The sequence below is a fragment of the Enhydra lutris genome, unplaced genomic scaffold, assembly GCF_002288905.1.
Source record: "Enhydra lutris kenyoni isolate GAN:26980312 unplaced genomic scaffold, ASM228890v2 scaffoldscaffold5, whole genome shotgun sequence".
Taxonomy (NCBI): domain Eukaryota; kingdom Metazoa; phylum Chordata; class Mammalia; order Carnivora; family Mustelidae; genus Enhydra; species Enhydra lutris.
Genome location: NW_019154089.1, coordinates 6134680 through 6151145, shown reverse-complemented (window position 1 = coordinate 6151145; position 16466 = coordinate 6134680).

Here is a 16466-nt window from a genome sequence, read left to right as displayed (position 1 = left end):
GATCATGACCTGAGCCGAAAGCAGAGGCTTTAATCCACTGAGCCACCCAGGCGCCCCCCTTTCCTAGCTTTATGCCTTAGAACAGATCCAGAACAGCACAGTGTAGTGCTCTTCAGCCTTGTTGCCTACCGTTGTTTTCTAAACAGGCCTCCAGGCCACAAGAACCTTTGCTGCAGCGAAACCCCAAGTCTGGAAAGGAGGCCTCCCTAGCGGCGAAATTCCATTCACTCAGCAGTCAGGTACTGAGCGAAAACGTGTGTGAGGCAGTCCTGTATGATTCGGGGGGGGAACCAGGCAGCCAGGGTGCAGCGTGCACAGAACTCTTGTATGGGATGCTCCCTGAAGTCCCCTGGGTCCATAGGATGAAACCAACGCTAAAGGAAAGGGGTTAGAGTTCGTGGCAAAACACTGCCCGCCTCCCCCCCCCACCCCGCCTCATGCCATCCAGTCAGGGTTTCTGAGAGACTCCACCCCATTGCTGCTGGGTGAACATTGCCACCCCTCCCTAGGAGACTGAGGCGCCTGTCTCACCTAACCACCAGGCATGTGATGGGATTCCTGACGCCAGGGAGACAAAAGACACTTCCACACAGGGCCTCCTAAAGAAATCAGAGGCCTACAGCTCTTCTGGGATGGGACTGGGCAGGGAGGCCAAGCAGCTTCTTGGGTTACCAGGTCTTTGTCTACCTGCTGTGGTATCCAGTGTCTGCCAGGTGCCACCGCTGATGGCAGGGAGATGAAAGGACCTAAAGCTCTCATACTTTTTTTCCACAACACAGCCCTGCCCTCTGCAGCTCAGGATTCAGGTACCCTAGGCAAGGCCCACTGCGGCCCCTTTGCTCCGGCGCCCATGGCATTCAAGGTGGCACCTTGCAAAGTCTTGTTAAACATCCTGAGCAGGAAGGACTGAGCAATGCCAGGTCACACACCCAGCCTGAGGACCCAGCATGAAGTAGGTATATTTTTCCAACTATGTCTGGGGACCCCCAATATTAGAATCACCAAGAGATGCTTCTTTTTAAAATGCAGATTTCATTTATTCATGTATGCTCTTATATTCATAGATTATCTCAGGAAAGACACATAAGATATTGTTTGCCTCATGGGGAAGGGGACTAGGGTACAGGGGTTGGGGTGATTTGTTCATTTTATATCCCTTTCTACTTTTTGGATTTCAATCCATATGAATATATTACATATTCAAAGAATGTTTTACTTTGGGACACCTGGGTGGCTCAGTTGGTTAAGTGTCTGCCTTCGGCTCAGGTCATGATCCCAGGGTCCTTGCATTAAGCCCTGCATCGGGCTCCCTGCTCCGTGGGGAGCCTGCTTCCTCCTCTCCCTCTGCTGCTCCCCCTGCTTGTGCTCTCTATCTCTGTTAAATGAATAAATCTTCTGAAAAAAAAGTCTCAAAAAATAAATTGGCATCAAGTCAAGAAAAATGCAGACTCCTGGGTCTGCACTTGAGCTAATGAATCTGATTCCCTGGTGGTAGGTTTTTCTGCCTTTTAAACAAATTCTCGGGGGCCTGGGTGGCTCAGTGGGTTAAAGCCTCTGCCTTCGGCTCAGGTCATGATCTCAGGGTCTTGGGATCGAGCCCCGCATCCGGCTCTCTGCTCAGCGGGGAGCCTGCTTCCCTTCCTCTCTCTCTCTGCCTGCCTCTCTGCCTACTTGTGATCTCCGTCAAATAAATAAAATCTTTAAAAAAAAAAAAATAAACAAATTCTCTAAGAGATTCTTAAGCCCAGGGTAAGTTGAGAAACCTGTTTAAGTAGGTAGGGTCTCAGTGATGAATTACTGCTAAGAAAGGGCCACCAGTGTCTGTCAAAGGTGACTCATTTAGCCCCACACTTTATGAATCAACCCTCTCCATCCTTCATACTCTCCTCTCAGGATGGACAAGGCTGTTACAGGACTGTCGGGTGCAGGCTGGTGACCAGTTATCCCTCATTTATTCATAATCACCAGCCCAGATCAGGAAGGACCAGCCCACCACAAGGTCCTCTAGGTGAGTAAGAGTGCAAGGAAAGGGGGGGGTTCCTCTGGCTTCAAAGCTGGCCCCACGAAGGTTGAGGTCTTGTCCTAACTTCTGTCACTCCACACACCATGTGCTCAAAGCTCTTTATTCTACAGAGGGAGGAAATAAAATCAAAGAGAAAGGACATCACCACTGTCACACAGCCACTGTGGAACAAGCTTCAGCCCCATTATGCTGCTGGACAACAACCCACATACTGAATTTTAGCTACAGCCCTCAAATGCCAGGAATATTTTCTGATTTACTACTGTTTCCAGCATACTACTTGCAAGGAAGCTAAAGTGCTCACATTCAAGTCCAGGTGGGAAAATCTGCTTTTTGTGGCAAATTCATTTCCAGAGATTATCTCCCTTTGTAAATTGAGTTTGGTTGCTGTCAGTTGTTCACAGGAGAATTCTTATGAGGACCAGCTCTCTCAAAGCGTCTGAAATGGGACTTTGCTACCCAGAATTCATTTCACACTCCCTTTGTCAGGCACCTACCCATGGGACAGACTGAACTCTGGAGGTGTGTTCCAGCCCATAGGACTGCATAAGCTAAGAAGTAATCCAGTCCCCATGAGATCTCTGACCTTCCTTCTTCCTTTTTCCAAATCTAAGCCTTCCATCTAAAAATCAGACTACCTTAATACTCCAGAAAAGAGAGGGCTGAATGCAAAGAAAAAAGTCAAATTCTTGGATCTTGATTTGCAAAATGAACTCTTAAAATAGATGGACTTTTTAGAGCAAGAAGATTTTTTGGACTACTGAAATCCCAGGAGGCTGAAGGACTCAAATCTTAAATTGTATACCAGCAACAGCAGAGTTAGGACAAAGAAGGTATGATGATACCAGAACCAATTTTCCAAAAGGATAGGGGTGGGGAAAAAATTGCAGCAAAGAGAGCATTGCAGTTAACTCTTGGTGGGGGGGCAGTCTCTGAGAAAGGCCTCTCTCCCACCCCCTCTCCCCATCCTTTCTGTGCAGGGATAGGGAGAGCTTAGGAACCCCAGAAAGGTTTGTAGGCTCTGAGAGTAGAGAGAATCTATGCCTTAGTCTGTGAGAAAAGTCTAAAGTCTTCCATTATGAGAAAATACGGGATCAGTTAAATAGAAAAGACAGCTGGGTGTGCCTAGGCAGGTGGCCTGAAAGTGTCTCAGGCTCATACCTAATATGTAGAGATCTCAGAGTCCCTCTAAATGCGTCCTAAAGCCCTAAAACATCATAGCAGTTGCTCAAAGAGGGAATAGATGGCAAAGAAGGGGCTAGTGCGATGTAATCAAGGGAACTTGGTGGACCTAGATGAACCTACACCATCCAAGCCAGAAGCCACACACAAATGCAGCTGTCTGTGGGCACCGCAGAAACCAAGGATGACAGCTCACAAGGGGCCAGGATGAGGTGTGCCTGCGTCCCGGGGCCAGTACAGGAGGATGGATGATGACTGAAGATGGGACAACTTCCAACTCTCACCTCCCACTCCATGCCATGACTGCATTAGCTCTGCAGGATGGAGCTCTGACTAGAGAGAAGAGGGACAAGAACCCTCGATGTGATTGAGTGTACCCCTGCAATGTCTGATCAGACACTCACTTGACTGACTGTGCCAGGAAGTTAATTAAGCACACTGCATTTCTGCCATCCAATATAACAGACAAACAGAAAGTAAAAAAATAAAAGACCTATCATTTTTGCATACCCATATTTTCTGACTTTAAAATTACGTATGGGGGCACCTGGGTGGCTCAGTCATTAAGCAACTGCCTTTGGCTCGGGTCATGATCCCAGGGTCCTGGGATTGACCCCTGCATCGGGCTCCTTGCTCGGTGGGGAGCCTGCTTCTCCCTCTCACTCCCCCTGCTTGTGTTCCCTCTCTCACTGTCTCTCTCTCTCTCTGTCAAATAAAAATTTTTTAAAAACCTATAAAATAAAATAATGTGTGGTCACAGGTGCACAAGGATCCTGCAGACCCAGTGCTTCCCGCTTGCTGCCCACATCTTGTGTCATCGGGAAGGGCAAGTGGTTTCCTCTTTGTAGCCTCAGACTTTTTATCTATAGGATGGGGCTTATCGCAGTACCTGCTTCACGGGATTTTTGTGCAAATTAATTATTTGAGTCACTAGGAGAGCTGAACTTAATAGCTTGGCCACACCAAGTACTTAGTAAGGATGGGGAACAATTGCAAGTCTCCCAGGTAGCTGGTGGGAGTGCGGGCTGGTAGACCAGAAGACTGCCAGTGTCTACGGAAGCTAAACTATACATATACCCAGTGGCTCAGTCATTTCAATTACAGACAAACACCCAACAGGGATACATTCTAACGTGCACCAAAAAATATATTTAAGGGATGCCTGGGTGGTTCAGTTGGTTAAGCGGCTGCCTTCAGCTCTGGTCATGATTCCAGTGTACTGGGATCAAGTGCCACATCGGGTTCCTTGCTTGACAGGGAGCCTGCTTCTCCTTCTGCCTCTGCCTGCCACTCTGCCTGCCTGTGCACTGTCTCTCTGACTCTTTCTCCCTGCAAATAAATAAATAAAATCTTTAAAAAATATATGTTTAAGAATGTTCACAGCAAATTTAATAGAAAAAGCCAGGAATAACAAATCCATCAACTGTAAATTAAAAAACACCCTCATGCATTCACCCAGTGGAAGAGTAAACAGCAAGAAAAAAGAAACTCCTGGCCCCAACAACAGCGTGGATGAATCTCATAGACGTAATGTTGAACAAAAGAAGCTTGACGCAGGAGTACTTACCGTCTGAGTGCACTGAAATGAAGATTGAAAACAGGCAAAAACTAATGTAGAGAAGATAGCATAGTAGTTACCTGCCACAGAGGAGGGAAGCTTCTGGGATGCTAGAAATTCTCTGGTCTTGATCCAAGGGATAGTGCCATGAGTGTGTCCATATATAAAAATTCACTGAGCAGTACTCATATTTGTGCACTGCATACTAGTAATATATCAAGTTTTTATCAATAGGGAGGCATACAATGTGAGAATGTATGTTGCATGCTCAGCATGATGCCAGTGTCAATTTCTCAAGGAATTAAGAAGTTTTTGAGCTGCTGTAGCCTCTCCTTTCACATGGTTGTCCAACCCTTCACAGCCAAGGCTGGAGGAGTAATGCAAGATGTTGGGAAGGAAGGTGGGAGATTGTTGCAAGGTTCCTCTGTGCAGAGTGGACTCACCTGCCCAGGGCCCAAGAGTCCAACTGAGGCCTTGGACAAAGCTGCAGAGAGTGCCCCCTCCTCAGCTTCCTTGCTTCTAGTGCAGGGCCCTCCTCTGGCAGGCTATAGACCCATCCTCGGGAAGCTGCTATAGAAGCTCTAGGCAAAAGTGGCATCCACACCTAAATGGAAGAGGAGAAAACCTCCTGACCTATATCTGTGCCCAACACCATCAGAGACCTGTGGGTTCCAGGCTGCACTGAAGGGTTATCAAACCAGAGTGGGCTTGCCCGTGAAACTAAGACGGCTGATGTATGTAACCTGTCCCAGGCCACACAGCAGGAGAGTGGGGAGGTGGGATTGAACGACGGATGAGTCAAAGCTTCCCAGAAGAGCATGCGATACCTCTGTTCCAGCTCCCCCCGGGAGAGAAAGTCCATGGGGATACATGGGTACCAAGATGGCTTCACAGTGCCCAGCAAAGGCAAGGACAGGGAGGTGGTCGGTCACCCTATGATCTGGTCCTGGCCAGTCCCCAAGCACTGATTGGCTCTGGCCAGCAGATGGTGCCAGAGGGCCAGGAGTCATGCAAAACAGCCCCCTCACTGAGATGCCTCCAGAAGCTGCCCTCTTTACTCTCCAGGACAGAACCTACTCTCTATTCCAGGACAGAGCTGCCCTCTCTACTCTCCAGAACCCTGGTGTGACCATCAGAAGCTGAATGCCAGTACAGCTTGACTACATACCCACAGTGTGACCCTGGAATTAGCTTCCAGCCCTGTAGGCCACAGCATCCCTCTGTGAAATCAAGGTCACATGCACAAGTCCTGTCAACAGGGGCCAGGTATGCTCAGTCAAATGCAGGGTGGTGTAGGCCGCCGAGGGCTGTTTTGTAGAGGAGAGCATCATGACAGGCATGTCCTACCATCTTCCACTATATCCTCCCTAGCGGAACCACAGGACAGCAGCCCCAGTGTGGCATCTGAAGCCCAGCACATGGGCAAAAACCACAAGAGAAGGCAATCTGTCTGAGAGGTCCACAGCACAGCCTGCCAGCTGGCTACCCATGGAGCTCCAGGCCCGACCCTGAGATGCTGAACATTCCAGGAGCCAGACTTGGGGAGATACCAATGAGGGGAAGGCAAGTATAACTTGCTTTTTATATTTTGTATTTTTATTTTTTGAAAGAGAGAGCAGGGGCAGAGGGAGAGAGAGAATTTTAAGCAGGTTCCACATGCAGGGCAGAGCCCAGTGTGGGGCTCAATCTCCCAGCCCTGAGATCGCGACCTGGCCTAAAATCAAGAGTCAGATGCTTAACTGAGCCACCCAGGCACCCCAGCAAGTATGACTTTAATATCTCTTACAAACCAAGGGCTAGTTTGTGAATTTTGAAAGCCTAGTTAGGAAGGCCTGTTTGCCCAGGGGCCACTGAATGGCAAGGACGTCCTCTGGAGAATCTCTTGAGTACCGGCCCAACCCATGACCAGAAAGCTGCCAGTGTGCTCTGTGTCAATCAACCCGTTCGTAAATATTTACCTGGTAAGAGAAAGTGGTAAACAAGACAGAAAAAGGACTTTGGTGTTGGGGGGGGTCTGTCTTCTAGTGGGTAAGATACGATAAGCACACACAAATAAGAGAATGTTAAATAGATTAAGTATTGTGAGGAAAATAAATGCTGATATAGAAAGTGAAGTGGGGGAAGGCAGGGGCAGCACTACATGTAAGCAGAAACCTGCCAAAGAAGCCACCAGCCATGGAAAGAAGTGGGACAGCCATTCAAGGAGATCAAGTGCAAAGCCTCCGAGTTAAGAATGACCTTGGTATGTTCCAGGAACATCAAGGCCAGCATCATCAGAGCTTAATGGGCGGAGAGTGAAATGCAATGAAGGCAAGGACCAAAGCATGAGACTTGTCAGGGAAGGCACAGGAAGGTTGGATTTTATTGTTTGTATTTAGCCGCCTCAGAGGACGAAGGGTAAGCAGCAAGCAGCCCGATCTGATCGACGGTTTAGAAAGATCGTTCTGTGACTGTGTGGAGCATGTAGTTGGTAGGAGGAAGGGAAGGAGTAAGATCTTTCAGGAGGCTCGACCCAGGGCCGGGCCAGTGGAGTTGGAGAAAGATCTATGTGGAGGTATATAGCTAATGGATTACAAGTGGAGGATAATTGCATTAATGGTGGTGGTACTATTTACAGAGACAGGAAACACCAGGAGTTTGGGTGGGAGATCAGGACTTCAGCGTGAGCTGCATGTTAGACATCTGAGTCATGTCAAGGAGACAGTCGGAGTTATAACTCTGGAGCTCAAGGGAGAACATGGGCTAGAAATAGACTTTTGGGACTCTTCAGCCTATAGATGGGATGAGATGAAATCATCTAGGTAGAAGAGAGACAGAAACCTAAGCACTGGGTGACACTAGCATTTACCAAAAGACTTGGGAAGTAGCAGTCAAAAAGACAGGAGGAAAACAAGCCCATCGAGTGTCATTGTAGACAAGGAAAGAAATAATTTCCAGGAAGTTGTTTTGGTCAATTGCCTCCAATGCCAAAAACAATTTTTTTTTTTAAGAGTAGCCTTTATGCCCACCATGGGGTTGAACTGCTGACCTTGACGGCAAGAGCCACATGCGTGGGGCACCTGGGTGGTTAAGCATCCAGCTCCTGGTTGCGGCTCAGATCATGACCACAGGGCTGTGAGATGGAGCCCAGTGTCAGGCTCTGTGCTCAGCATGGAACCTGTTTAGGATACATTCTCTCTCTCTTTCTGCCCCAACCTTCCACCCCACTTTGTCTCTCTCTGCCCCAACCTCCCACCCCACTCTCTGTTTCGCTCTCTGAAATAAATAATCTTTTAAAAGAAAGAGAAAAAAGAGCCCCATACTCTACCAACTGAGCCAGCCAGGTGTCCTTAAAAACTGGAATTTTTAAAAAGATTTTATTTATTCCAGAGAGAGAGAGAGAGAGAGAACGATTGGTGGCAAGAGGGGGAGAGTCAGAGGAAGAGGGAGAAGCAGACTCCCTGATGAGCCAGGGAGCCCGACCGGGGCTCTACCCCAGACCCCAGGATCATAACCTGAGCTGATGGCAAACATTTAACCAACTAAGCCACCCAGATGTCCCCAAACTAGAATTTAATATGGTCAGAAAAATGTTTACTCCGCTTGGCAATGTAATAATAACCTTGATAAAGGCACCTATTTAAGTGGAGCAACGGGCCGAGAAGACAATGCAAGAGAACAGATAACAGTTCTTCAAAGTTTTGCCAAGAAAAGAGGCATAGAGAAGGCACAGATGCTTACAGGGGCTGTGAGGTCAACAGAGTTTGTTTTCAGGATTGAAGATACTGGTGCCCTGCTTGTATGCTGTTGGGAATAAGCCAATTGAGGTCAACATTACAGACTGAGCTGCAGAAACGTTGGTGGAGGTGGTGGCAGGAGGAAGAAAGTATAAATTGGCAAGGTCATCGGAGTTCTGGAGTTCGGGAGAGGAGGTGCTGGCAATTTGAGAAGAGACTACATGAATCAGTCCTCCTGAAGCCTGAGAAGGAATCTCTGGAAGCAGAGGGGATTGTCTGGCAGTAAGTACGGTCACTTAGGCATTTGGATAAATGAGTCCCTGCCAGTACAGTTGCGTCCATTTCTCTGGCCAGGTCCTGCTGCTCAGGTGCAGGCGTCAGACTCTGGACAGAAAATCCTAGCCCGGGCTACAGAAGGTTCCCATCCTGTAGCTTCCTGCTGCCCCAAACCTCCTCCCCTCAGCAGGTAAAAGCAGAAATCTCTGGAGATGTCATCCTGTGAGGGTCGGTGTTGCTCTACAAACTACACTCTAATTTTCTCTTTTAGAAGAAGGCTGACCTTGTGATAAATAGTGTCTAATACACTGGTGAAAATGGGTAGCTCCTTTTCATCCTTTGGGTCTCAGCTCAATGTCACTTCCTCGGAAAACACCAGCCTCCTTACCAGCCCAATCAGTGTGTTGTTAAATTTAAATAAAATTTATATAAACTGAAACATTTAAAAGCTACTACATCAATATGTATTATGCCATCAGGGTGTGGTAAAAAGGCACCTCTTACAAGAGACTCTTTCGTCACAGGAAACAAGCCTGGGATGGGTACAGGGGAAGGGATGGAGGGAGGGGGTAACTAGGTGATGGGCATTAAGGAGGGCACACGATGGAGTAAGCACTGGGTGTTCTCTAAGACTGTTGAATCAGGACCTCTACCTCAGACACCAAGAATACATTATACGTTAACAGAATCTAAATTTTGAAAAATTTAAAAACAGGGTACATCTTTTTACCTCCTTGCCTCGTACCCTGCTTTATTTCTCGTCATAGCACATTGTTCCTATCTGACTTTTGTATTTATCTCCCAGGAACGTAACCTCCACAAGGGCAGACACTTGGCGTTGGACATGGCTGTATTTATACAGCCAGTACCTATTAACACCTGGCATGTAACTGCTACTCAGTAAGTAATTAGTTGGGCACCTTTAAATCTGTTTTCTCCTGTTTGCCCTTTTAAAGGTTGTGATATTTGAAAAGGCTCCTGGCTAACATGGAGAAGTGCTCATGAGGAAACCCGGGACCACACACTTGGGATCAGGGCCTCATTCTACGCTTCCTCTTCCCTACACGCATACCGTTCTGTGTTTATGAAGACAGGACACAGCCCTCTGCTGCAATGAAAGTCAAAATGACTCCTAAGCCCTTGGAGACCATCTAGTCTCTTGTCTGACTCCAGGTACCTGTGACAGACCACCAGCCACTACCCACACTCTCCCCAACCATGCAGTTCAGCTGGTGCTTGGCAGTGGCTGACTTACCCATGGACATTACTCAGACACCAGGCAACATGTTTTCTTGGTGCACTGCTCTGCTCCCCCCCCCCCCCCCCCCCCCCCGATGGAAGCAGCCCCTTACTACACTCTGGCTCAGATAACTAAGCCCTCTTGCTAGAATCACATACCCCACCCCCCACACTCTTGCTTTCCCCTTTTCTTCATATTCTTTTCGTCAATTTATTCCTACCTCTCATCTCCCCCTTCAACAAGTATTTCTGCCCTTTGCCTCAAGACTTGGAAAGCCTTGAAATTCTCTCACAAACAAGAGCCATCAATATAGCACAAGGCTTGGAAGGCCAGGAGTCAGCAGGTCCCAGAGTCCTAAGGTTTTTAAATGCAAAGACTGGCTCCTGCTGACCCAAGACACCAGGCCACACAACAAATGGACTTAGGACTCAGGTGTGAGTCATTCATCCAGCTACCACCTCCCCCTTCCTCCTGCCAGAACTCAGAGGAGAGCCAAAGCAGAGCCTGGATCCCGCAAAGCTGATCCAGCAAAGCTGGTGAGGGTGGGAAAGGCTTCCTGTGCCTCTAAGATGAAGGCACAGAACATAGCGGGGTGGCCACTGTCCCAGTTTGAGGACGGAAAGTCCTGCTTAAGTCCCAGACAAACCAAGACAAGTGGTCACCCTGTACTGGAACTGGGCCCAATTAAGACCACACTCACAAAGCCTGGCGAGTTACCTTAGTTTTGCCTCCCTGTTTAACATTAAATTACTTCAGGGACCCAGCATACTTTGCACCAACTCACTACTAGTTACTTGTAAAATAACGGTGGTCACACTACTCAAGATGTTAAAACTGAGAGATGTGCGAGAGCGTTTGCTACCATGTTTCAAAAAGGTAAGGAGTACCCACATGCAAAGCTAACCTAAGTTGCCCCAAAGGAGGCAATTTAAATTACACGATTATGAGGCATGATGACCACCTACAAACAGGTAGGCTTGTATGCTAGTATATATGCCTGTGGAGGTACCCATAAACCTTTTTTTTTTTTAAAGATTTTATTTGACAGAGAGAGAGCATGAGCAGGGGGAGCAACAGGCAGAGAGAGCGGGAGAAGCAGGCCCCCACTGAGCAGGGAGCCCGACGCGGGGCTCGATTCCAGAACCCTGGGATCATGACCTGAGCAGAAGACAGACACTTAACCCACTGAGCCACCCAGGCGCCCCTTCCTTTCCGTTTTTAATACATTTGCCAATCCAAAGCAAATGTGAAAATTCTTTTACTCTCAGGAATAGGCTGTAGTGTGAGGTGCCGAGTTGAAAATTATATTCTGGATCAGCCTCAGCAACTTCAAAATGTGGTTTATATAAATGTCCGTGAGACACACAAGTGAAGTCATTCCATTAGCTCCAGGAATGCAGTGACCAGGATACTTGACTTGGGCCAACCTCAACAGGGCCAGAGTGCAAACCTCCCTCGCCATGCTTCCCAAAGGGCCTGGCACACACTCAGCTTCTAGAAGCAGGGGTCAGACACAGAAAAAGTCATTTTCTCAGGAACCTAAAGCTGTGGAGGGTTTTGCCCACCCTTCAAAGGCTGCTAAATACTTATCTCACAGCAAAGGAAAAAGAGAACTCTAATGCTTTCTCTAAGTGTGGAATTCTGGGGCAGATGCCTGAATAGCTCTACCTTCTCTACCGTTTTAAACTGTTGAGACAGTAAAATGATCCATGTAAAATGCCTGGCACATGGGAAATGCTATATTAGACATGATTCATCATTAGCTATTTCTGCCATTTCAGTCTGATTGTCCAATACCTACCGTTCTTCCAAGTCATTCTGGATTCAACTACTGTCTTTATGTTAGGTAATGGTTATTCCAGCACTCTCCTCATTCACAGATGCTGAGAACATCGGAACCCTAAACTAGTTCAGAATGTCAGCTGTCACTATAAGATTTTTACACTGAGATTATATATTTCAGAAGCCAAACATCACTTACCCTACATTCTTCTAACATACGTAATGATGTAGGCTCTCTGCCATTCAGGTTGATAGAAATGTTCAAGTGCTTTTTTTTTTTTTTTTAAGTAAGATTTTATTTATTTATTTGACACAGAGAGAGAGATCACAAGTAGGCAGAGCGACAGGCAGAGGGAGAGGGGGAAGCAGGCTCTCTGTTGAGCAGGGAGCCTGATGTGGTGCTCGATCCCAGGATCCTGGGACCATGACCCGAGCCAAAGGCAGCTGCTCAACCGGCTGAGCCACCCAGGTGCCCCTGTTCAAGTGCTTCTAAAAGGTGGCTTCAACAAATACTCTTGTGAGGATCAATAAGTCATCTAGTCACATTTCTGGCCCTATTTTCAAAATCTGGCTTCTGGGGCACCTGGCCAGTTCAGTTGGAATATGTGACTCATTCTCTTGGGGTTTTGAGTTTGAGCCCTACATGGGGTATAAAGATTACTTAAATAAATAAACTTAAAAAATAAAATCCTGGCTTCTAATTTCTAGAATAGGGTTATTTTTCCTAGAACGTGACGTGAAGTTGGAAACACCAAAAGGCCTATGACACAATCAAGATTTTTTTAAAGTAATCTCTACATTCAACCTTGGGCTCAAACTTACAACCCCAAGATCAAGTCACATGCTCTAACCCCTAAGCCAGCCAGGTGCTCCACCGAACATGGGGCTTAACTCCTGCCCTGAAATCAGAAATTGAATGTGAACCAGCCAAGAGCCCCTCAAGATTGTTTTAAAGATATCCAGGGACACCTGGGGGACTCAGTCAGTTAAGCATCCATCTTCAGTTCAGGTCACAGTGCCAGGGTCCTGGGACCAAACCCCGTGTAAGGCTCCCTGCTCAGCTGGGGAGCCTCCTTCTCCCTCTGCCTGCCACTCCCCCGTCCTGTGCTCTCTTGTCCCTCTGACACATCTTTAAAAAAAAAACAACAACAACCCAAAGCTAAGGGCAAAATATGCTATAGCAGCACCAGGAAAAGAGGGTATAATCAGATCTCTTATCACCTTGACCTCTTCAAAGTTATGAGAGGTATTGCACTGCCACCCCAAAGATCTTGATTCGAATGTGCCAGCCCTTTACAACCAACTCGTGTGGCTATGGGGAGGTAGTGGTGAGCTGGGGTTTGTCTGTCTTTGTGGTCTTTTAGTCACGGATCACTGAAAGGATTAAAATAAAAACAGTAGTTTTGTGTGTAACAAAGAAGAGATTAATCACCCTTCTTTTGTATGATTCTGGGAAACAAACGTATGCTCAAAATCAGTTTATATAGCTTCTCCAACTCCTCTGGCCTGCTGCATTCAAAACACCTCCCAGACCCTTACTACTGCTGGCAAGGTACTTGAAAGCTGGACCCAACACAGGAAAACCTTTTTCTACACGTTTTACAGGTGTTATATTTCACTGTACCCCATAACCTGGCTTTTTCCCTGAGACATATTTGGACACAGCTGACCTTGGGAGTCAGGAGGCCTCCCCCTTGACCAGGCTGACAAAAACCTACCTACCAGCCTTTGCCCCTGCCCTAGTACTATGCCATGCTGAAGCAGTCGTGGATCTACTGTGTAACCGTAAACCAAATTAGAGCACTGAGTCTCCTAATAGCTCCGAAGGTATGCTAAGCCTTGAGGTAGGGCACTCAGCGGTGTCTGGCATTCCCAATGGCTTTCACTGAACCTTTCACTTAGGTCTTCGTGACTCCAGAGCAAGCACTCTTTAACTCTCCTTTCTATCACAATTCTGGTCTTTGACTTCCACCAACGGGCCCTGGACCTGCTGGCAGCTACAGCTTACCATTGCACTAGGAAATGTCTGCTAATCATCTTTGAAGAACACAACTGATACTGTCCATAGAAGCCTAAATGGACTTTCCCAATGACAATACTCTGGGGATGGGTAAGGCTATCTCCAGAGGGACTGCCAAGGGGTCTAAGTAGCAAAATGAGCCCCATGTTGCATTATTAGTATCCTTTCAGGGAAAGAAAACTCAACAGCCCATCTACTCATCCCAAACCTGTTGAGGATACAAACTACTTGAACAAGTAAACTTCAGCCATGAGATCTAGAGAACTGATGGGTACCAGAGGGGAGTTGGGTAGGAGGATTGGTAAAACTGGTGAAGGCGACTGAGAGTACACTTATTCTGAGGAGCACTGAGTAATGTACAGAACTACTCAAACACTAAATTGTACACCTGAAACTAATACAACACTGTATGTTAACTATACTGGAATTAAAACAAAACCTTCAGCCATGAGAATTTGTGTTTTGCCTTAAAGAAAAAGAAGACATGGCCTCTTCCCCAGCATTTACTATCTATCTCTTTTACCCTCTGGGAGAGAGATTCTGGTCCAGCTATGACAGGAATCACACATATAGGGTTTTCTGCTCAGTCCTCTTACTCTTCATTACCACTGATCTCTGCGAGTTCAACTTTTAAACAAATTTCTGTATTATAAATACTCATAATCCATATTTTCTTTCCCTTGAATTTATACACCAGCTGAGAAACACTAACATATTTATAGGACAGCACTAGGACTGCAACAGTGCCATTTCAGCAACATCCCATTTTTGTCTAGATGGTAGTATCTGTATATACAGAATAAAAAGGAGAAATATAATATACTCATAGTCCTAAGACATAAGCTTAAACAAAAATTGAAACAAGAATGGAGATCATCAGGAATGCCCAAAATAATACACCCATAACCTTCATAAAACAAACGTACAACTGTGAAGGGAAAAAACCCAAGTTAAACAGAAGAGTCTACAAAACCCAGAAATATATCAAAGAATGTGAGAACAGATAAAGCCTTAAAAAAAAAAAGTTGCAGCTCATGGGAACAGAATCCACTACAAAGCAAGCAAGTCCATCACTAAACTTTAAGGCCTATTTCTAGGAACACATTACGGCTTTTTGAAAACTAAGGGACTACATATTATACAGGATAAAACTCCCTGTTGAAACAGAGTCACAGGGTATACTTTATTTACCAAAAACTACAACCACCACCAATCACCACAAAGGTCAGTATTCCTAAATTTGTAGCTGGTATACTGAACAGTGAGTCTTAAATCTAAATGTAAATTAAAATTATTTGGGAAACTTAAAAACACCTATGCCTGGATATGCCTTCAATTTAAATCAGAATCTCTGTGGGCATCAACGCTAAGAAACACTGAAATCACCAGCTTTATCCTACTAATCTAAAGCTAAGTCTTTCTGAAAAATATTAACTATGCTTGCATTTAAAACATTTACTGCAACCAAGAAAAGGAAAGAAGTCACCTACTTTTGCTAAGACTATTCCATCTAAGAAATGAGCACACCATCTACCATTTCATTTTACCCTTCAAAGTTCCAAAGCAACTTCTCCAAGTTATCAGTATGGAAATCTCAAAGCCCTCATTTTCAGTTGATATCTGATTTTTTTTTAAAGAAAAGCTTTTTAAAAAGTAATTATAAAAATTATCTTTTAATCTGCTACTAATTGAGAAATCAGCAACAGCAATTATCTACTTTTAAAGGGAAATTATCGGGGTGCCTGGGTGGCTCAGTGGGTTAAAGCCTCTGCCTTCGGCTCAGGACATGATCTCAGGGTCCTGGGATCAAGCCCCGCATTGGGCTCTCTGCTCAGCAGGGAGCCTGCTTCCCTTCCTCTCTCTCTGCCTGCCTCTCTGCCTACTTGTGATCTGTCAAATAAATAAAATCTTTAAAAAAAAAAAAAGGAGGAAATTACTATACTTACCAAGGCATTTTTTTTATACTTACTTCATTATCAGGTAGGTTATTAACACTTTCTAGTTGAGAAGGCTAAAGCTCAGTCATTCCGTACAATTAGAAACTTAGTTCAAATTCTGGTTCTAAACCCAAGCCATTTTGGCCACGACCCTTTTCTGCTAACCACAAGAATTAGAGAATTTGTACACCTGAAGGATAGTATCATATGTTGATTAGAAGAAAGGCATTTTCGGGGCGCCTGGGTGGCTCAGTGGGTTAAAGCCTCTGCTTTCGGCTCAGGTCATGATCCCAGTGTCCTGGGATCAAGCCCCGAATCGGGTTCTCTGCTCAGCGGGGAGCCTGCTTCCTCTCTCTCTCACTGCCTCCCTGTCTACTTGTGATCTCTGTCAAATTAAAAAAAAAAAAAAGAAGAAGAAAGGCATTTTCAAATCAGTTCTGTTACCACAGGACCTGAAAAACAGCTGCTTGGTATCTAGATCACTTGGACCCTGGGTTAAAACTACTCACACCGATGTATTTGTTCAAAAAGAAGGGCATAAAATGAGAAAGCAGAAACACAAATAGATACTTCTTACGAAAGCATAAAATAAAATGGAATGGAGACATGTAGAAAAAGTGTTTTTTGCTTTGGACCATCAACTCCACAAGCCACCAAAAATACTGTCAATTAGGTCCGAGGAGAGATAAAAAGACTTTTTTTTTTTTTTAAAAAAAACATAAGAGTGTGTGT